The 21,430-nt window shown below is 46.6% G+C and overlaps 1 pseudogene; it reads right to left on the reverse strand.

Moving 5' to 3' along the window:
• Positions 1 to 1,730: 1,730 nt before the first annotated feature.
• LOC110260568 (thiol S-methyltransferase TMT1A-like) lies at positions 1,731 to 20,614 on the reverse strand (annotated as a pseudogene).
• Between the last annotated feature and the right edge of the window lie 816 nt (positions 20,615 to 21,430).

The raw sequence follows: 21,430 nt of genomic DNA on the forward strand, positions 1-21,430 counted from the left end.
GGGGTGCATGTATCTTTTTGAATGAAAGCTTTGTCAGGATATATGCCCAGGAGTGGGATTGCTGGATCATATGGTAGTTCTTTTTTTCTTTTCTTCTTCTTTTTTTTTTTTTTTTTGTCTTTTTGCCTTTTCTAGGGCCACTCCCGTGGTATATGGAGATTCCCAGGCTAGGGGTCTAATCAGAGCTATAGGCACTAGCCTATGCCAGAGCCGCAGCAATGCAGGATGTGAGCCACATCTGTGACCTATGCCACAGCTCACGGCAATGCCGGATCCTTAACCCACTGAGCAAGGCCAGGGATTGAACCCGCTACCTCATGGTTTCTAGTTGGATTCGTTAACCACTGAGCCACAATGGGAACTCCTCGTATGGTCGTTCTATATTCATTTTTCTAAGGCACCTCCATACTGTTCTGCATAGTGGTTGTACCAATTTATATTTCCACCAAGAGTGCAGGAGGGTTCCCTTTTCTCCACACCCTCGCCAGCATTTGTTATTGTGGACTTAGTAATGATGGCCATTAAGATCAGAGAAGTTTGCAGGGGTCTTGAATGCCATGCGCAGCAGTGAATGCTATATCTCGAGGGGAGGGGGAAGCCACCAAAGGGTTTTTAAGCGAGGAACAGAGGAGAGATGTGGTTGGATGCAGGGCTGAGGCCCTCTGGGAATGAGGAAGGATGGGGTGGTCTGACTTCGGGTTTCACGGAGGAGACGGTGAGGCGGCTGGCACGCTCCTGGGCAGGGGAGGAGGTGGGGGTGACTGTGGAGAGGGTGTGTTGGTTTGGAGCGAGGAGTTGAGGTGTGGGGGGTGTGGGAAACAGGGGCAGGGGTTGAGTCAGGGCTCTGCTGGAAGGGGAAGATTGAGGCATGAGGCTGAAGCTTTTATGCCTTATGAAGGAAGGGCAGGCCAGAGCCCCGGCTATGGCCTTGACTCAGCCACCTCTTCTCTTTGGGCTTCAAGTGCGAGTCTGCTCCATGGGCCCTCAGAGAGAGCATGCCACCTCTCTGAACCTCAGTGGTCTCATCTGAAAAATGGACAGCATGACACTTTTCTCCCTGCCACTCAGAGTATCTGACCAATAGACAGTCATGTGTCTTCCATGGGGGCCTGAGTTCTGGGGCACAGAAGTTGGAAGAGGCAGAATCTGTGGCAAAATGGCCCGAGGTGGGCTCTGGGCATGATGCTAAGTTCTCAGAGTGCTCTGGGGTGGGGAGGCAGGGGGAATGGGGCTTATGGGAGTGTCCATGGTGCAGAGTTGGTGGTCAGGACCCCAGGCCCATGGCCTCCTTTGCTCCTCTGTAATCTGAGCTTCTCTCTCAGAACCTTCCAGCTTTCTGAGCTCACCACCTGATCTTGTGAGAGTGGGACCAAGCCCTCCAGGGCTGGGATGACAGGGAAGATGGGCTGATGGCATAAGCATAAAGTGATAATCCAGGACTCGCATAGCTTGGAAAGTCTCCTTGTCTTAGCATTTTATGGTTTGCCTTCTGACTCCACAGAGCCCTGAGCAGGAGGCAATAGGCCCACCTGCAGCGGCGGGTGGGAGGGATTCTAGCAACAAGGCAAACTTCCAGCTCTGTCTCGGGGTCCCTAGCTTTCTCCACACTCCAGGAGAGCAGCTGGGTGAGTGGGGGCGAGAGAGGTCCTCTCTCCAGGGCCCCCTCCCCTGCCACCTGCCACCTGCCACATGCCACCTGAGTCTTATTGTAAGTCGACCTCATGTGAGTGTCAGGCAGGTGGCAGGTTGGGGCTGGCCAAGGAGCCAAGGCAGAGTACAGCCCCGGGGCTTGCTGCAGCTGGGGGCAGGGGGAGGGTGGTCCAGTCAGCCTAGGAAATCGCCACCCCTGTCCTGGTCCCGGAAAAGGCACTCTCGGCCTCCTTGCACTGTCTTCAGAGCCGCTTTCCCGTCTCTTCTTCTCATCTCTCACGCACGTGCCTTGACTCCTCCCTCTCATTTCCTCCCCACCTCTGGCACCATCCTTTCCATCCCCACCCCCCATTTCTCTCTTCTTTTTCCCCAGTCCCTCCCTGTCTCCCGATTCTTCCAGGACCACCTCATCTTCCTTCTCGCATCTGCTCCTTGTTCCCATGGTTCTCTTCCACTTGCCCCCACTCATCCTCCTCTCTTGGAGCTCCTGTCCACTCGGTGGGAGGTCACCCCACACATTTCAGAACATGCGGGGCTATCTTATTTCCAGTTTGCCCCTCTTCTCCTGAAGGAAGACGGTCGGGTGCCCGAGGCCAGCTCTGTCCCTGCAGATGAGCGGGCGCTTTGGCCTGGACAGCGGCCCCTGGTGGTGAGGTTGGGGATTGCGGCTTCCTGCCGGCTTAGGCTCCCTGCAGGCTCACATCCTCACCCCGACATCCTGAAAATCACACCTGTTTGTGTGGGGTGTGTGTGACTGTGTGAAGGTGTGTAGAGACTTGGGCCTAGCCTTTCATTCACACATGCACGTGTGTGTCTGGTGTGGGTGTGTGATTGGAGTGTGTCTGTGTCCATGTAGAGCGCATGACGTGTATGTGTGTGTGTGTGTGTGTGTGTGTGTGTGTGTGTGTGTGTGTATGTATGGATTGTGGGCTACTGAAGACTGTTGCTGAAGTGTAAGCCCTTTGTATACAGGTGCATGTGAACACGTGACCATGGAACTGGCAGAGCTTGAGGGGGCTCTGATAGCCAGGAGCTCATCTGTGCCTGGGGACACCAGAGAGCATGGGTGTTGCAGGAGGACACATCAGTGTGCGTGTGCCTGTGTAAGTGTAAGTTTGGGGGGGCTGCTCCCAGCATGCACCTGTGTGTTCAAGACAGCCCAGCTGCCTGTGAGTTTGGTTGGTGTGTGTACATGTTATCACAGCAGTGGGGGCACAGGGGACCCACGGGAGGGTGACTCTTTGGATTTTCAGTGCCATGGACACATGTGAGCAGCTCGGAGGGTGGGGGAGGGGGGGGAAGCTGTCTTTGTGTATTTGTGGAATGACTCCTCCTGGGCCTGGGTGGGGCTGGGCTGAAAAGGGAAGTAGTTAGTGATTTATATGCTTTTAAAGAAATGCCTCCACCCGCATCGGGCCCCAGACGTAGTGAGACCCACGCATCACTCAGGCCTGACATCACCCAGACACCTGAAACCACAGGAATGAGAGTAGTCCGCCTTTCCCAGCGAGTAGGCTGTCCTTCCCTGTCTTTGCAAAATGTGACTGCCCACCCACTTCGGGCTGAAGCCTGGGAGAGCATGCGCATTTTCTGCTCTGAAGCACCTGTTGGGTGCGGGGGCCCACTGCCCCACTGATGCCCTAGTCCCAGCCAAGGACCCCTCCCCAGCCTCCGAGGCAGCCAGCCAACCAGGAGTTGGGACACCTTGGTGGACCCTTTTCCCAACCAAGCCTGGCTCCTCCCGGTGAGCTAGGGGGTCTCCAGCAGGCTGCCCTCAGGGACTGAGTGGCCACAAAGCAGAGGGCAGGAAGCCCTCAATAAATACTGGCTGGAGGAACGAATGAAGCAGTGGTGGTTCCCAGGGGCGGGGCTGGCTGGCCCCGGGGAGTCCCTCAAGGACAAGTGAGTGGCTGGCTCAGTGCATGATCCTTTATGAACCCCACTTTCCTCCTTTCTAGGAATGACTCCACAGAGTCCTTGTACTGATGAAATGTGGTGGTGTGCCTGGTGCTTGGCACATGACAGATACTCAGAAAATGATGGTGTCTCCTCCCTGAGAGCTGACAGCTGCTCCAAGCCCCTTCCAAAGCTACCTCCAGACCAGCTATGAGTCAGCTACCGCGGGGTAGCAGGAATCCTCAGGTTCCCATTCTGGAAGCATGAGTCAAGCCCAAGTCTGGGAAGAAGGAGGTCATAGTGGGGTCAGATGCTGGACCCAGGCAGGAGCAGGCACGTGCCTGACTGCTACCTTATCAGGATGCAATGCCCGTTGCATTGTAACTGGATCTCAGGAGCTGCGAAGACAGGACCCTGGGGCTGAACCAAGCACCCTGAGGTCTGTGGGCTGGAGACGTTGTTGACATGGGCTCTGTCATAGAACGTCCTGAAAAGGACCCAGCGAAGCCCTAGAAGCTGCTACTGTTGCTGCTGGGGGCGGGGCCTCTGGCCCTGGGGCTGGGCTCAGCCTGGAGATGGTCTCACCTCCATCAGAGCTCCTGAATCCAGCTTGCCAAGCCCAGAGCCCTGTCTTGTTTCCCTGAGAGCCTTCCTTCTTCATCTAGAGTTCAGTGGTCTCCAATGAAGACCTAGATGAATGTTCTCTAGGCTTTGGTGAACATCTGAGATGTGGAAATTCCCACATTGAACTCTCTCCTACAGCCCCGACTCTCTGGGCAGGGGGTCTGTCCTTGCCTGTCTTTGCAAACTGCGATTGTTCAGCACAATGGACAGCACACATATGTTGGGTGGGCTTAGATGGAGATGAGTATTTTCTTGCCCCAGTGCCTGGCTGCTTATCTCTAGGAGCCATTGCTTCTCTGGAGCTGGGACCTTGCTGGTTTCTTTAGGGCAGATAACCATGGCTTACTCATCCCTCAGTAACTAAACACACCACTCTAGACATTCACATGCAATGTGTCACTTGGGATGAGAAGCATCAGAGAGTCTTTGCAGATGGAAAAATGGAGGGAAGTTGTGTGGTGATGGGACTTATCTCTGACACCTAGGCATGCAAAAAAAGTCCATTAAATCACATGCAGTCCACAAACACACAGAGAAAGAAAACATTCACCCAGCACTGGATGTGGCCCAGCCCTTATTAGGAACAGGGAGTGTGTGGATAAAATAGGGCTACTTGAGCTTGACTTTGCACAGTTCCTGCCTTATAGCTGTTCAGCATTGCATGGAGGAGATATGCATCGACAAACATGTGTGTCTTTTCCATTCTTGAAATTTGCAGAACTATCTCAGGGAAAACATCAAACCTGTTAAAATATGCAAAAAATGAAGCAGCAACTTTGCTGAATGGAAAAAGCCCCAAAACCTCACAAATCCTCAGTGACTGGCCACTGGAACCTGTGACCAAGGCAGCCCTTTCCTGGCTGCCCTGGTTCTTGCACCAGGAGAACCCTGCCTCTTCTGCTGGGGACTCAACACTGGGAAAATGGCACAGAGATCCAAGGACCACAGAGTTTGGTGATTTTTTTTTTTTTTTTGTCTTTTTAGGGTCACACCCAAGGCATATGGAAGTTCTCAGGCTAGGGGTCAAATCTGAGCTGCAGCTGCCAGCCTGCACCACAGCCATAGCAATGCCAGATCTGAGCCGAGGCTGTGACCTACACCACAGCTCATGGCAACACCGGATCCTTAACCCACCTGTTTGATCCCTGAACCCGCATCCTCATGGATACTAGTTGGATTCATCACTGCAGAGCCACGATGGGAGCTCCCGAGTTTGGTGATTTTTGTGGATGGAAAACATATGTATTGCATCATCCGTGTGACAATACAAGAAATCCAAGGCCATCCTATCTTCCTCTCCTTCTCCATCTCCTTTCCCCAGGCTTCTCTGAGCCTTCAGGATCTGAACGGAGGGGGCTTGGTCCTACCCCAAGTCCCAGAGGCCATAAACTTCTGAGCATTTCCTAAGTGTTCAGTGCTGAGAGGTTCCTTGCTTAAGCCATGGCCGAAGGTGTCAGCCCAGGCCTCCCAGGCCCAGCCTCTGATCCTGATCCTTTGTACAGAGAGCTGTTTGCCCAGCCCACGCCTGCCAGTCTGTCCCCAACCATCAAGATGAACAGGTTTGGCCGACCAAACTGGCTGCAGCCTTTGTTTTCTGGGAGATAAAGAGTCAGAACTTTTGGCTACCGCCAAAATAAACTTTTTGAACTTTATTTTCGTTTGAATCATTTCTTATTCATATTGGAAAGATGTAAGAAGAGAATGAAAACCCCCCCCTTTTTTTTTTCTCTTCTGACCCTTTGAGAGTAAGTTGCTGACCTGAAGTCCACCTCACTCCTCAAATACTTTAAGGTGTGTTTCCTATGAATGAGGTCATTCTCTCTCTCTGTCACTCAGCCCCATGAGAGCCACCAAAGCCAGATTAGTGCTGATTAGATCAGTCCTAATCCTCAGACCCCATTCAGATTTTACCTGTTCTCTCAATCGTAACCTTTGTAGGGAAAGCATCTGGTTCCAAATCGTGTGGTTGCATTTGGGCGTCATGTCTTCATCTCTTCTGCTCTGGAACATTTCTTCAGGCTTGATTTTCATGATCTTGACATTTTGAGGACGATAACAAGCCAGTTATTTTGTAGAATGACTCTCGATTTGCGTTTGTCTAATGTTTCCTCATGATTGGATTGAGGTTATGCATTTTGGGCAGAAGTAGTACAGAAATGATGCTGTGTTCATTTTTATTTCTTGGTCTTTTTGTCTTTTTGAGGGCTGCACCTGGGGCATATGGAGGTTCCCAGGCTAGGGGTCCAATCGGAGCTGTAGTGTCCAGTCTACGCCAGAGCCACAGCAACATGGGATCCGAGCCGCGTCTGCGACCTACACCACAGCTCACGGCAATGGTGGATCCCTAACCGTTCCCTGATCGAGGCCAGGGATCAAACTCCCAACCTCATGGTTCCTAGTCGGATGCATTTCCGCTGCGCCACAGCAGGAACTCTGATGCTGTGTTCTTATCTTCCTGCATCCTATCAGGATTTCAGTGTGTCCCATTACTGGTGTTGTTGACTTTGATAAGAGTCTGCCAGGTTCCTCCACTGTAAATTACTTTCTTTTCCCATCTGTAATGAAAATGCACTTTGTAGAGAGACACTTGGAGACCATGTAAATATCCCGAACCCCACCAAACTCCCACCCACTAGCCTGGCATCGCTGATGTTTCTTGGCTTAATTAGTCCTGTGATGGTTGCCAAATCCACAATTACGTCTATATTTCTTAGTTGGCATCTTCTGCATGAAAAAAAACCTTTCTCTTTTTCATTCATTCATTCATTCATTCATTCATGTTAATATAGACTCAGGGATTCCCATTTTCTTGGTTATTTATTTTGAGGCTCAGATTGTCTCAGCCTTGGCCAGTGGGAACACCTTCAAGCTGGCTTCTCTGTCTTCTTGATATGTATATATGCCCTCCATTCTTTTGGCACTTCCAAATCATCTGGAACAAGATAGTCCTGACTGGTCCTGTGATTTATCTGGCCCAGCCTTAGCATTAGTCATTTCTCCAAGGAAACTTAGTTTCTTTTAGTGGAGAATGGTATTTAGAAACCAAGATGTGGGCACTAGGTATGCTCATAGTTTTGGAAATGTTGTCAGTAATTTTCCAACTCTTAAGCCAGGTACAGGATGTTGTATTCAAGCTTTAACTTTCTAGACCAGTGATGGCAAAACCTGCTCAGGTGGTGGACCACATGGAAATAATAAGAATTTTAATGGAAATATATGATACAGTTTGAGTAAGCAAAATATTTTATTGACTCTGAGGCATCAGTGGAGACAAGTAGGGAATACACATCTATATATGTATATGTACATGTACACACATATACACAACTCTCTATGCATTTTAATTTAATTTGAAGGCCATGAGTCTACACCTATACTTTATTTCTTTTTTAAAAAAATGTACCCATTGAGGAGTTCCCCCCATGGCTCAGTGGAAGTGAATCTGACTAGTATCCAAGAGGAAGCAGGTTCGATCCCTGGCCTCGCTCAGTGGGTTAAGGATGCCTCGTTGCTGTGAGCTGTGGTGTAGTTCAAAGACGAGGCTTGGATCTGGCATTGCTGTGGCTGTGGCGTAGGCCGTCAGCTATAGCTTGGATTTGATCCCTAGCCTGGGAACCTCCATATGCCCCGGATGTGCCCCCCCACCCCCCCGCAAAAAAATCCACCCAGTTATTTTTATTTACTTATTTTTTTTTTTTTCTTTTTTACAGCTGCGCTCATGGCCTATGGAAGTTCCCAGGCTAGGGGTTGAATCAGAGCTGCAGCTGCCGGCCTACACCACAGCCACAGCAATGCAGGATCCAAGCCGCATCTACGCCTATGGCACAGCCGCAAGCAACACCAGATCCTTAATCTACCGAGCAAGGCCAGGGATTGACTCCTCATGGATACTAGTTGTGTTCTTAACCCACTGAGTCACAATGGGAACTCCCTACACTTATATTTTCAGTACAAATCCCAACACTGCATGGTTCATTCTATTTTTCTCCCTTCCATCACGTCCCCTTGTAGCCACTGTCCCCAGCACAGATGCCCTCTTCTCTGTGGGGACAAGAACCCTCGGGCCTGCCCCATTGCTCTCTGGTATGGATGCCTGCTTTCTTTGGCCTCACCTAGTAGCATTGGGGCTGAATTTTATAGGCAGACAGGCAGGCACCATTTTGGACTTTTTATTGACCAATGAATTGTTACTTTCCCTAATCTTTGGAGGTTTTTCTCAAAACTTGTCCTTAAAAAAGATTTTTGTTTTGCTATTTTAAGTATTCCAAACTGGGAGTTCTCATTGTGGCTCAGTGGTAATGAACCTGACTAGTATCCATGAGGATGTGGTTTTGATTCCTGGCCTCACTCATTGGGTTAAGGATCCGGAGATGCTGTGAGCTGTGGTGTAGTTTGCAGATGTGGCTCAGATGCCACATTGCTATGGCTGGGGTCTAAGCCAGCAGTTATAGCTCCAATTTGACCCCTAGCCTGGGAACGTCCATATGCTGCAGGTGCAGCCCTAAAAAGAAAACAAACAAACCAAAAAACAAAACAAAACAAAACGAAACAAAACAACAACAACAACAGAACTGCATGATGAGTATTTGGAAAACAGAAGAGAAAAATCATCCATGATTTTACCACTCAAATCCAACCATTATTCAGTAATTTTGTGTACCTCCTTTCAGCTTTCTCCCCAGTGCATCAGTTTTCTTTTAAATGCAATTATAGCTGTAATGTTGCTACACTTCCCATCTGCATGTTTACTTGAGGCAACAGTAAAAACACTTACCACTTGTGAAATACCTAGTATGTGCCAGGCTCTTTACAGGTCAATTTCTCTTTCTCATTGAATCCTTAATGTACCTTGCAAAGTAAGTCTTTTCCTCATATTAGAGATAAAGAAACTGAGACTCAGGGAGACTTAAAAGGTACACTTCTAATAAGCAGTTGAGCTAGGATTGGAACCCAGGTATCATTGACTCCAAATTTTGGTTTGGTATGAGCCTCCCTAAAGAGAAGTACTATTTTTCCATAATAAAACATTAGTTCCATAGCTCTGATTTTTGCAACAGCTGAGGCAGTAGTCTATATTCCTTCCCACTACAAGTGAGGTCAATTATGTGTCTCAAACTTGAATAAAATGCCCATAACTCTGATTTTCATCCTGTTGCAGGATGTGTGGGCTTCTGCCCCCCCCATCTCAATCACCACCCCCAGCCTTAATGAACATTTTCATGGATATGGTTTTTTGCTAATAGTTTTCTAAAAGGTTGACCTAATTTGAATGCCACAGTGAAATGACCTTGGCATATTATCGCTTAAAGAAAAGAACCTAAAAAACAAACAAACAAAAAACCAAACAAAAAAAAGAGAGAGCCTTTTAGAAGGCAAAAGACTTTATCTTGATTCATCAGCATCTATTTGAGCACATGTGTGTTTTTATTCAAGGAACGCATAAGGACTACCTGCTGTTTACTAAGATCGATGGTGGGAATGGAAGATAAGAAAGATATTTTTATTGTGCAACTAGGTCAGAAAACCAACATCAAAGCATCTCAATTAATTCAAATTAATGACTAAGCTGATTGCTTTAGAGGCTGTGGGGGAGATGCCCTCCCTGAAAGCCTGAGGGGTGATGTGGGGGCAAATGCCAGAACAATGGGTTGGTTTAGTCAGTTCAGGAAAAATGTGATGCGGGGTCGATGGGATTCCCAGTTGATAGGTGTGGCAGTTATTGTGTCCCAGCTCCAATGTGAGTGGTGAGACTTGGTTTTGCCAGTTGGGGCTGCTAGGATCTGCCAGTAGGGGGCGCCAGAAGGTGACTGCACGGTATTTGCTTTCTGTGGGTTTCCTGTCCCGCTGCAGGGCCCCAGCCTTGCGCCTTCACCCTGGCAGCAGCAGTGTCTTCCCATAGCAGCAGCTGAATCCAGTTGGCAGTTTTCCCAGACCTTGAAGAATAAATCAGCTTCACTGTGCCTCCCCCTGGAGGTACCAGGGCCAGGCAAGCCGCGCCTCCTCCCCGGGGTTCAGCGTCTCAGGGGCCACTCCTGTAAAGTCCTGAGTTTTAACACTTCTAACCTCACCCCTTTGTTCCCTGAGCCCTCGATCTAGCATTCACTTTGGTCAGTGCCAGTTCTGTGCCATGTCTTAGGGCTCTCTTTCAGTCACCCAGTGAATAACCCTCTATCCGGTTAACAATTCTTTGCATTGAATTCCTTCTGTTCCTGTCACTGTGACTATTTTTAACCTATTGGCACCTGACTGAGAAAGGGCAGGTCCTGAACCCCTGGGGTGCAAAGGCCCTGACAGTGCCCACATGCTTTCTTTTTAGTTCTGTGTACTCAGAGGTATGAGGAGGAGATAGCTCCCTGGCCAGTGGGCGTGCGGGAGCTGTAATGTTGGCTGAGAGAAAGCAGCTCCTTCCAGAACATTCTGGCTTTGTTGACAGGTTTTAAGTAAGAAGGGTCTGGCTGGGCTGAGGAACTGCTGACTGGAGAAATTCCAGCAAGAGCATTCAGCTGCTATGTGTTCCACGAAGATAAGGGCATCTCCTGGAGATGGGAATCTGTTTTAAATTGTCTGTCTTCGGGCGTTCCCATCGTGGCTCAGTGGTTAACGAATCTGACTAGGAACCATTAGGTTGCGGGTTCGATATCTGGTCTTGCTCAGTGGGTTAAGGATCCAGCTGTGGTGTGGGTCAAAGACATGGCTCGGATCCCGTGTTGCTGCGGCTCTGACCTAGGCTGGTGGCTACAGCTCCGATTAGATCCCTAGCCTGGCAACCTCTACATGCTGTGGGAATGGCTCAAGGAAAGGCAAAAAGACAAAAAAAAAAAAAAAAAAATTACACAAATAGTCTGTCTTCATAAATTCATAAATGCATTAGAAGGCCACAGAACAACTTTCATTTCAACTCTATTCCCCCAAGATTCGTTAGTCCCTAATGAGGGTCAGATGCTGAGCCAGACAGTGGGGAAATGGAGAGTCACCAGTCCTTACCCCAGAAGGTCCCCCTGTCTACTTGGGGGACTCACTCGTGTAAAGAAATAAATATGGAAGCTTGAACACACGTATTTACCTCTGCTTCCCTCCCAAATCTACTAAAACTGCAGTGAGGTTTGTTTGGATACAAATACCAGTTGGTTGTTTGGAAAATGAGAATTCATTTCCACACGATTGCCATGTTAGGGAACAATCTGAGCCTGATGTGACCGTCACATTTGCTCAGGCACAGTTTGGGGTGTGAGGAACCCGGGTGACTGCAGATAACTGAACCAGGTAGAAATACACACAGCGCACCTGACTCCGACATCTACCAGCTGTGTCCGTTCACGACCCACCCCCATCCACATTAGGTGCCACAACTTTCTATCAGATTTCCGGTGACCCTCCTCCTAATAACATAACGTAACGTAACGTAACGTAACGTAACGTAACGTAACGTAACATAACATCATAACATATAACATAACGCGCAAGAACTTCACAACGCACAAGCTGCAGCCCCTTCGGGTGCCCAGGTCCGCAAGCAAACATCGTCTTTTTCCAGGTAAAATGCTTTCTGTATTGTCGTTCTTATGCATTTCTTTCTTTCTTTTTTTTTTTTGCCTTTTAAAATATGTTGCCTTTTATTAAAATTTCGCAGCTGTAAAAATAGCACATGTACACGAGTTAAAATACACAAAGGAAATTAATGTAGAGAGTTAAAAAAATGCAACAACTCTAAGGGAAGAAGCAAAAATCCCATTCTGTGCATCAAAATAAAAGGCCGTTTTGCTTTTTTTTTTTTTAATTTCTTGTTGGTGTTTTTCTCAATGAATTTTATTACATTTATAGTTGCACAGCGATCATCACAACTCAATTTTATAGCATTTCCATCCCAAAGCCCCAATCCATCACCCCACCCCCTATCCTATGCATTTCTTAACCATTTAATGTGGGTAAAACTGTGCTACTGTTTTGATTGGGCTTCTATCTTTTTTTAGTGGGTCACTGATGACACTTTTGAATATTGTGCCTCTAACCCCCCTTTCCCTTCCATAAGCTCTGTGGTTTTGTTGCATGACTTTGCATAGTATGTGATTAAAAAAATTTTTTTTTTAATTGAGGTATAGTTGGTGTACACACTGTATCATGATTTTTTTTTTTTTTAGGAATGCATATATTATGTTACAGCAAAACTGATTGTCTACAAGGCAAAGAAAACAGCAAGGGAGAGAATTGAAGCTAGAAAGTAAAACAAGTTGTAACTAATAGTGAAATAATAGAAAAATCTATATTGATCTCTGCCCCCAACCTCCCATTTAGGAGCACAGAGCTCCTCAAACCCCTGTCATTCCCTAACTGATAAGAACCTGATGAGCATCTTTTGTCCTAATTTTTGATCTTTGACCCGGTCCCTGACCCAGGGCTCCTAAAATGCTTGTAAATTCCTGAGTGGTAAGAGTATTTTGTTCTTTGTGGGGTGGGCTCCAGGACGGTAAGCCATGATTAGAAGCTTGAAATTTTCAGCCCACCCCCCCCCATCTTCCAGAGAGGGGAGAGAGTCTGGAAATGGGGTTAATCATTGATCATGCCTGCAAACTATTGCCTTTGGAATGGATAAGCAATGGGATTCTGTTGTATAGCACTGGGAACTAGGTCTGGTCACTTGTGATGGAGCATGATAATGTAAGAAAAAAGAATATATACATGTACGTGTGATTGGGTGACCTTGCTGTGCAGTAGAAAATTGACAGAACACTGTAAATCAGCTATAATGGAGAATATAAAAATCTCTATAAAAAATTGATCTTGCCTATGTGAGGAAGTCTCCATAAAATCCCAAGAGAAGGGGGGTTGGGGGACTTCCAAATTGCTAAACACATCCACGGATGGGGCTGGTGGCGTGATGCAACTCAACTCCACGGAGACAGGAACTCCTAGTCTTGGGACCCTCTCACAGCTTGCCCCATATATTTCTTCGTCCAGCTGTCCCTCTGTATCCTTTATCATATCCTTAAATTAGAACTGTTTAACATAAATAATGTTTCCCCAAGTTCTGTGAGTCACTCTAGCAAATTAATGGAACCTGAAGTGGGGGTTGTGGGAATGTCAGATTGAGAGCCAATCGGAAGCACACCTGACAAGCTGCACTTGTGATTGGTGACTGAAGAGCGGGGACAATCTTGTGAGACTGAGCCCTTCACCTGTGAGATCTGACCCCATTTCTGTCCCCATCTCTGACATCTAGATAAGTGTTGGAATTGAGTTAAATTGTAAGACACCTGGATGGCATTGCACCACACACACATTCGGCGTGACCAGAAGTGTCACAAGCGAAGTGTAACGAGTAACGGAGACACAGAGGAGGAGAACTGTAGGTTTTTAAATTCACTATTTAGACCCAAGAAAGTTGAACCTGAAGCAAGCTGGGAGAAAGAAGGGAGCCTCACAGAGCTTCAGAAATCTGCCTGGCTTCTCCTTGAGTCCATGGGCGAATAATGACTCATACATCATACGTGTTGAGTGTCACACCGTGAGGTTAAGCAAAGAAAGACTGGGGAGTTGTCAGCCGAAAAATTCCCAGAGCTCCCCCAAGTTGCAAATCAGAGAAAAGAGTCCATAATCAACACTTGGGGCACTTGGGAGAGACCCCAGAAGGGCTTAGGTGGAAAGCCCAAGCTTGTCCAGAGTAAAGACTACTCTAAATTCACCCTAACAGAGCTTAATGTTGGAGGACTTATGCTACCAAATTCCAAGACTTAATATAAAGCTATAGTAATTAAGACAGTGGGATATTGACAAAAGGATGGACACATAGACCAACAGAATCTAAAAATAGACCCACACAGGAGTTCCCGTCGTGGCGCAGTGGTTAACGTATCCGACTAGGAACCATGAGGTTGCGGGTTCGATCCCTACCCTTGCTCAGTGGGTTAACGATCCGGCGTTGCCATGAGCTGTGGTATAGGTTGCAGACGTGGCTCGGATCCCGCGTTGCTGTGGCTCTGGCGTAGGCTGGCAGCTCAGCTCCGATTGGACCCCTAGGCTGGGAACCTCCATATGCCGCGGGAGCGGCCCAAGAAATGGCAAAAGGACAAAAAAAAAAAAAGAAAAAAAAAAAAAGAAAAAAATAGACCCACGCATATATGGTCAGTTGATATTTGACAAAGGCAAAAAGGCAATTCCGTGGAGAAAGAATAGTCTTTTCAACAAATGGTCCTTGAAGAACTGGATATCTATTAAAAAAAAAAAAAAAAAAACAAAAAACTCTGGCCCAGGAACTCCATACTCTGTAGGGTAGCCAAAAAACAGAACAAAGCAAAACAACACAACTTTGGAGTTCCCGATGTGGTTCAGTGGGTTAAGGATCTGGTGTTGCTATAGTTGTGACATAGGTTGCAGCTCCAGCTCAGATTCAGTCCCTGGCACAGGAACTTCCATATGCCCCAGAGGAGGCTGGAAAACAAACAAAAAAAACCAACCCCCCCCCCCAAAAAAAAGAAAGAAAAAAGAAAAGAAAAGAAAAAAGAAAAAATGTAAAAACAAAGAAAAAGGAGAACTCAATGCTACATACAAGAATTAACTGTAAGTGGATCATAGAGATTGACATAAAAGCTGAAACTATATAACTTCTGGAAGAAAACATAAGCTTTGGGGTAGAGAGAGCGTTCTTTGCTAAGGCACAAAAAGCATGAAGCATAAAAGAAAAAAAAATGATAAATTGGACTTTATCAAAACAAACCCTTTTTCTTCTTTCCTTCCTTCCTTCCTTCCTTCCTTCCTTCCTTCCTTCCTTCCTTCCTTCCTTCCTTCCTTCCTTCCTTCCTTCCTTCCTTTTTTGCCACACTTGCAGCATATGGAAGTTCCTAGGCCAGGGATCAACCTGCATGGTAGAAGTTTCCACTGTGGCTCAGTGGTTAAAGAACCTGACTAGTATCCATGAGGATTTGGGTTTGATCCCTGGCCTTGCTCAGCGGGTTAAGGATCTGGTGTTGCCGTGAGCTGTGGTGTAGATCACAGACTCCGGTCTCAAGTTGCTGTGGCTGTGGTGTAGTCAGGCAGCTGCAGCTCCGGTCCATTCCCTAGCCCGGGAACCTCCACATACTGCATATGTGGCCCTCAAAAAATAAAAACAAAAAACAAACAAACAAAACCTGTACCACAGCAGTGACCCGAGCCATAGCAGGGACGATGCCAGGTCCACAACCTTTTTCTTTTCAAAAGACACAATTAAGAAAATGAAAGGTTGATGGAGTTCCCATTGTGGCTCAGTGGAAATGAATCTGACTAGCGTCCATGAGGACACAGGTTCAATTCCAGGCCTCGCTCAGTGGGTTGAGGATCCAGCATTTCCATGAGTTGTGGTGTAGGTCACAGATGTGGCTCGGGTCTGGCATTGCTGTGGCTGTGCCATAGGCTGGCAGCTACAGCTCCGATTGGACCCCCTAGCCTGAAATCTCCATATGCTGCGGGCTCTAAAATAAAAAAGACAAAAAAAAAAAAAAAAAAAAAGACAAAAAAAGAAAATGAGAAGTTGAGCCAACTTGATAGTAAATATTCATAATTAATACGTTTGACAATGGACTTGAATGAAGAATATAGAAAGAACACTTACAATGCAGTAGGAAGACAAATAGCTTAATTTAAAAATGGATAAAATATTTGCTCATACACGTCACAGAATAAGATGCACGAATGGCCAACATGCACATGAAAAGATGCTTAATGTTATTGCTATTAGAGAAATCAAATTAAGACCACCATGAGATCCACCAAACTCTCATTAGAATTACTGATAATATCAAGTATTAGTGACTGTGTGGGGCAACTAGAATGTTCATTTGTTGCTGGTAAAAAAGTAAAATTGCATAACCACTCTGGAAAACCACATTGCCATTTCTAAAGTTAAACATAGATTTACTTATGACCCAGTAATTCCACATCTAGGTATTTATTTACCCAAGAGAAATGAAACAGAATGTCCATAAAAATGCACGTACAAGGGCATTCATATCAGGTGTTCAAAATAACCCCAAACTGGGAACAAACTCAAACGTCTATAAAAGGTATAGACTGTGCGATATCCGTACGATGGAATGCCGCTCAGCAACAAAAAGAAATAAAAACTTATGTTAAATTTTTATGTTAAATTTATGTTAAATGCCAAAGAAACGAGGCACTAAAGAATACTTACTATATACTTCTATTATGTGAAATTCTAGAAGAGACACATCTATTTATAGTGACAGAGATGAGTGTCGGCTTGGGGTCTAGAGTTGTGGATTGATTATAAAGAGACACAAGGGAACCCTTTAGGGGTAATAGGTATGTCTATATCTTTATTTTATAATATGTCTATATTTTTCTTTACCCTTTAGAGGTAATAGGTATGTCTAAATCTTCATACATGACTGTGTGAATGTGTACATACATCAAAACAGATCCAGTTGTAGCCTTAAAATGGATGCATTTTATTGTATGCAAATTGTGCTTCAATAAAGTTGATTTTAAAAAAACCTGGAAGATTGGCTGAAGTTTATTTAATAAGCCATTGGACCTTGGAATCCCCTCCCCCATTCAGAATAGGGAGACGCTATTCCCCCTGCACCTTGGCAGGGGACTTCTGGCTTATTCTCTGGAGATGGTGGAACAGAGGGCCTTTATAACGAGGCATAGTAGGATATAGACGCCTTAGTGAAAGTGTGGGGAATGAGAGAAAGTTTACGACAAAATGCTGAGATCACCAGTCCTCTCTCTTCTCTCAACTGATTTCCAGAATGCTAGAAGTCAGGCTTAGAGATGCGGCTAGGGGATTTGAAAGATTTTTCTGGCCAGTGCAAAGGAAAGACCCAAACACTGACACTGGGATCTCTCCACGTGTACAGCTGAGCTGGCTCACTCTAGAGAAGCCTGGCACGAACATGTTTCATCCATGCTCATGGCACTCTTAGGGCTGCCCCTGGAAATGTGAATAATCAGCCATGGACTGACTGTCATCTGTCATTTGAGAAGAACCTCCTCCAACACAAACACTGATGCTCAGACAAGAAACAGGAAAAAAAAAAAAATCTGGAGGAAGCAGAGACTAAGTAGGGAGATGAAAATATTAAAAGAAAAAGCTCTCCCTTTTATTAATATTTTCCAAGAGAAAGAGATGATATTTCATCCTTGAAACAAGAACAGGATGCAATAGAAAAGGCATAGTCAGAAAAAAATCAGCCCTTGAAATTAAAACTAGGATAGCAGAAATGAAAACTTTAGAAATCATTTTGAAGAGAATATAAAGAATATGAAGAAGGCCTTGGAAGTAGAGAGGATAAAGATGTGGGGAATCGGAGATCAAAGATAAGACAATTAGCAGACAAGTTCAACAGGTCCAGCATTTAAATAAGAAGCCCAGAAAGTGAGAAAGAGAAATATGAGGAAAAAAAAATAAAAGAAATAATCCCAGAAAAATGTCCCTAACTGAAGGACATGAGTTTGCAGATCAAAACGGACCACGAAACCTCTGACAGATGTCATCAAGCCGTTTTACTGGGGAAGAGAGGATTCTACACACTGATAGAGAGGAGAAAAAAGTTTCACATAAAGAATCTAGAATCAGGATTTTCTGATGTGGCTCAGCAGGTTAAGCATCCAAACTTGTCTCTGTGAAGATGCTGGTTTGATCCTTGGGCTTTGCTCAGTGGATTTCAGATCCTGTATTACTGTAAGCTGCATTGTAGGGGAGATGTGGCTTGAATCTGGTGTTGCCGTGGCTGTAATGCAGGCCTCAGCTGCAGCTCTGATTTGACCTTTAGCCTGGGAAATTGCATGCTGCAGGTGTGGCCTTAAAAAGAAAGAAAGAAAGAAAAAAAACAAACAAACCAGAATCTAGAAGCAGAATGACTTCAAACTTGTTAGGAGGAATATTAACAACTAGAAGACAATGAAAACCTTCCAACTGAAAACTGGAGTTCCCACTGTGGCTCAGTGGTAATGAACCTGACTAGTATCCATGAGGATGTGGGTTTGATCCCTGGCCTCACTCAGTGGGTTAAGGATCTAGTGTTGCTGTGGTTGTGGCTTAGGCTGACAGCTACAGCTCTGATTCAACCCCTAGCCCGGGAAGTTCCATGTGCCACAGGTGCAGCCCTAAAAAGAAAAAAAAAAAAGAACCAGAGGTATATCTATTAACATAGTGACCTCTGGGGACAGGTGGGGGAGTGGCATTTAGGGAAGTAAAGGGAGAACTTTCATTTTCTCTTCTTAGTTCTTCTTTAAGTTTTGAATTCTTTTATTTTATTTATTTATTTATTTATTTATTTATTTATTTATTTATTTATTTATTGTCTTTTCTTGAGCCGCTCCCGTGGCATATGGAGGTTCCCAGGCTAGGGGTCGAATCGGAGCTGTAGTCACCGGCCTACACCAGAGCCACAGCAATGCAAGATCCGAGCTACGTCTGCGACCCACACCACAGCTCATGGCAACGCTGGATCCTTAACCCACTGAGCAAGGGCAGGGACCGAACCCGCAACCTCATGGTTCCTGGTTGGATTCGTTAACCACTGCGCCACGACGGGAACTCCCTTGAATTCTTTTAAACAAGTAGGACACATTGATTAATTGCCTTTAAAATCAAAGACAGGGAAGTAAGAAACTCTGAAAAGTAAACAGCGGTCAAAAATGCATGGTGATACCATCTGCAAAGTCTTTGGAGAAATTGTTCTGCCCTGACTCTCCCTTTATTTCCCAGCATATTTGTTCATTTTCTACAAATGACTGATGACTATTGCTCGAGGAATGGTATGTAGATAACCCCTGAGGCCCCAAGATAAAAAATGAAGGACATAACGCTATAAATGAAGACGGCTCTCTGTGTACTTACACGTTCTCATTTATTGCGGAAGGCAGCCCCCTGGGGGATTCATTGTCTTCCTCTTTAGAAAATTGGACTCTGTGATGGGACTTGGGTGACCCTGGGTTGGTATCCACTAGAGGTGTGGCTTGGTGAGAAGACCTCTGGTCTAGGCTTTCATAACATAGAAGTTAGGGTGTCCGGATTTTAGTTGCATCTCTTGTCATCTTGTGAGCCACCTGTCTTGGCGGGGCAGGTCATTTTACCCTCTGAGACGCATTTCTCACCCCGGAAATATTTCATTGTTGCACAGAGTCGACATTATCTAAATGTTTGTTGAATCAATCAGTGACTAAAGGAAGCAGTGAAGTGACTTGCCCAAGGCCAGTGGGAGCCCTGCTTGAAGCCTATGGGTGTCTATGCAGCCTTAGCGCATGTGAAAAGGGTCTCTCCCCTCTCACGCCCCATACTCACTGGTCTCAGCACTCTGCACACTTCCTGGAGGACCCGATCCTGATTCTTCACGGAGCACAGGACCAGGGTGCAAACCACCACATCCAAGGAGCCGTCCACCACCTGGTGCATGTCCTCCCCGGTCGACACCACGAAGCGCTCAAACTGCAGGTGTCGGTTCTCGGCAATGCTCTTGATCAAGAACCTCTCAAAGTTGGGGTTGGGATCAACACAGGCCACCCGGCATCCAGGGGGGTAGAACTTGAAGTTGGTCCCAGTGCCGCAGCCCAGCTCCAGCAGGGAGAGCTTCCCAGAGGGGCCAGCGAACTCCTGCAGGTTGCTGAAGAGCTCCCGCTTCTTGCTCACTATCTGTTCATTGTATATCACACGGAACCTCGCCAAGAAGTAGGGGAGCCATTTTTTGGCATATCCAGTTCCACATGCCCAGAAAGTCCAGCTGGTACTTGGGAAATGCCAGGATGCAGATGAAAGGGAAGAGAAGGTGGGTGAAGACTGCCCGGGCAGCGTGCAGGAAAGAGAGGGAAGAACCAGGGCATGGGGGCTGGGAGCCGGGTCTGGGGTGGTGGCACCACCACAGGTAATGGAACACCCCCCAGTAGCACCATGTCATCAATGGTGCAGATCAAGGGAAGTGGTGTCTCAAGTCCCAGTCCCCTTGGGCTCCTACCAGAAAAGGAGGGTGGGAATTGCCAGGAGAAAATGTTTGATGCCACAATCATTTCAACACCAGCAACAGATCCCATTTATTGTATCTTCAAGTACATTTCCTACGCTATCTTCTTCCATACTTAAAAGAGCTCGTGAGACAGACACTGCTACGTACCCATTTCACAGAAGAAGAAACTGAGTCTCAGAAAGGGCAGCTGTAAGGTCTTGTAGCTGGGAAGTGGCAGCCTGAGTCAGAGTCCTCACCTTTCACCTGGGGCTGCAAGGTTTCCCCGAGACTGCTGATCTCTTCGAGGGAGAGTCACTGTCACATGGGCTGAGATCAGAGAAAATACATGCATAGGATGACCAGGCAGAGGGTTTGGTCAGAATAGCCCCATAGAATGTTCTGGAAGCCGAAGCAGCCATTCTCTTAAGAGTCTGTAGAAACTTCTGTGAACTAGCCTCCTCTGCCCACCTTTGAAGATCTAGCTCCTTGTCCACCCCTTCGCTCATTCCTGCCATAGACAGAAGTGTTTCTCTTCTACACCAGGGCGGGATGCTCCACCCTCATCCCACCTACTCCCTGATTTAGCTTCACCCCCTCTCACATTTAACATCTTTCTTTGTAGCCTTTCTCCTCCTCTGCCTACCTGGCTGCTCAAGTCTCATATTCTACAATAATCCTTTCCTTTAGTTGGCTTTCCATTCTAGCTAATTTCCCATCTCACTTCCTCTTACGGCTGAACTCCTTTCGAAGCTGTGTTTGGCGTCACTCTTTCTGTTTCCTCACCCCATTCAAACCTCAGCCCACTGATGTTTGGCTTCCACCCCTACAGCTCCAGTGAATGTGCAGGCAGAAAAAAATAGGAAGGCAGTCAGAGAGAGGGGAGGGGGAGGGGAGAAAGAGAGGGTGACAGTGTTGGAAGTGGTGGCCATGAAACGGAATCCAGTAACTGAGGAGATGAGGGAGGCTGGCATCCAGGGTACAGGGGGAGAGTCAATCTGACTTCAGATCCTGGAGGGACAGAGAAAAGATGGGTGGAGAGGTGTACGTTTGGGTAGCGGGGAGAAGGTAAGAGAGTTTTTAATCAGAGAGCGTGGATTTTCTCAGTGACCCATTGTTGAGAGTGAGGTGTAAGGTACAGGGTGGGGAGTAGGAAGAAAATAAAGAAACGTTGCAATAGCAACCAGGGGGACCCGGAGAGGGTGTTGAACAAAAGCAGAAAGAAGAGCTTAGCAGAAAAGAGGATGTAGCTGAGCCTGGGGGCTGTGAGTCGGTGGTGAGCCCGGGTCTTGAGGATCTGGTTTTCTTCATGATGCTTTGCAGTT

Source organism: Sus scrofa, chromosome 5 (assembly GCF_054392235.1).
Source record: "Sus scrofa isolate SSC_HxYL_T2T_F1_AM1 chromosome 5, Sscrofa_HxYL_maternal_Yorkshire_Landrace_v2.0, whole genome shotgun sequence".
Taxonomy (NCBI): domain Eukaryota; kingdom Metazoa; phylum Chordata; class Mammalia; order Artiodactyla; family Suidae; genus Sus; species Sus scrofa.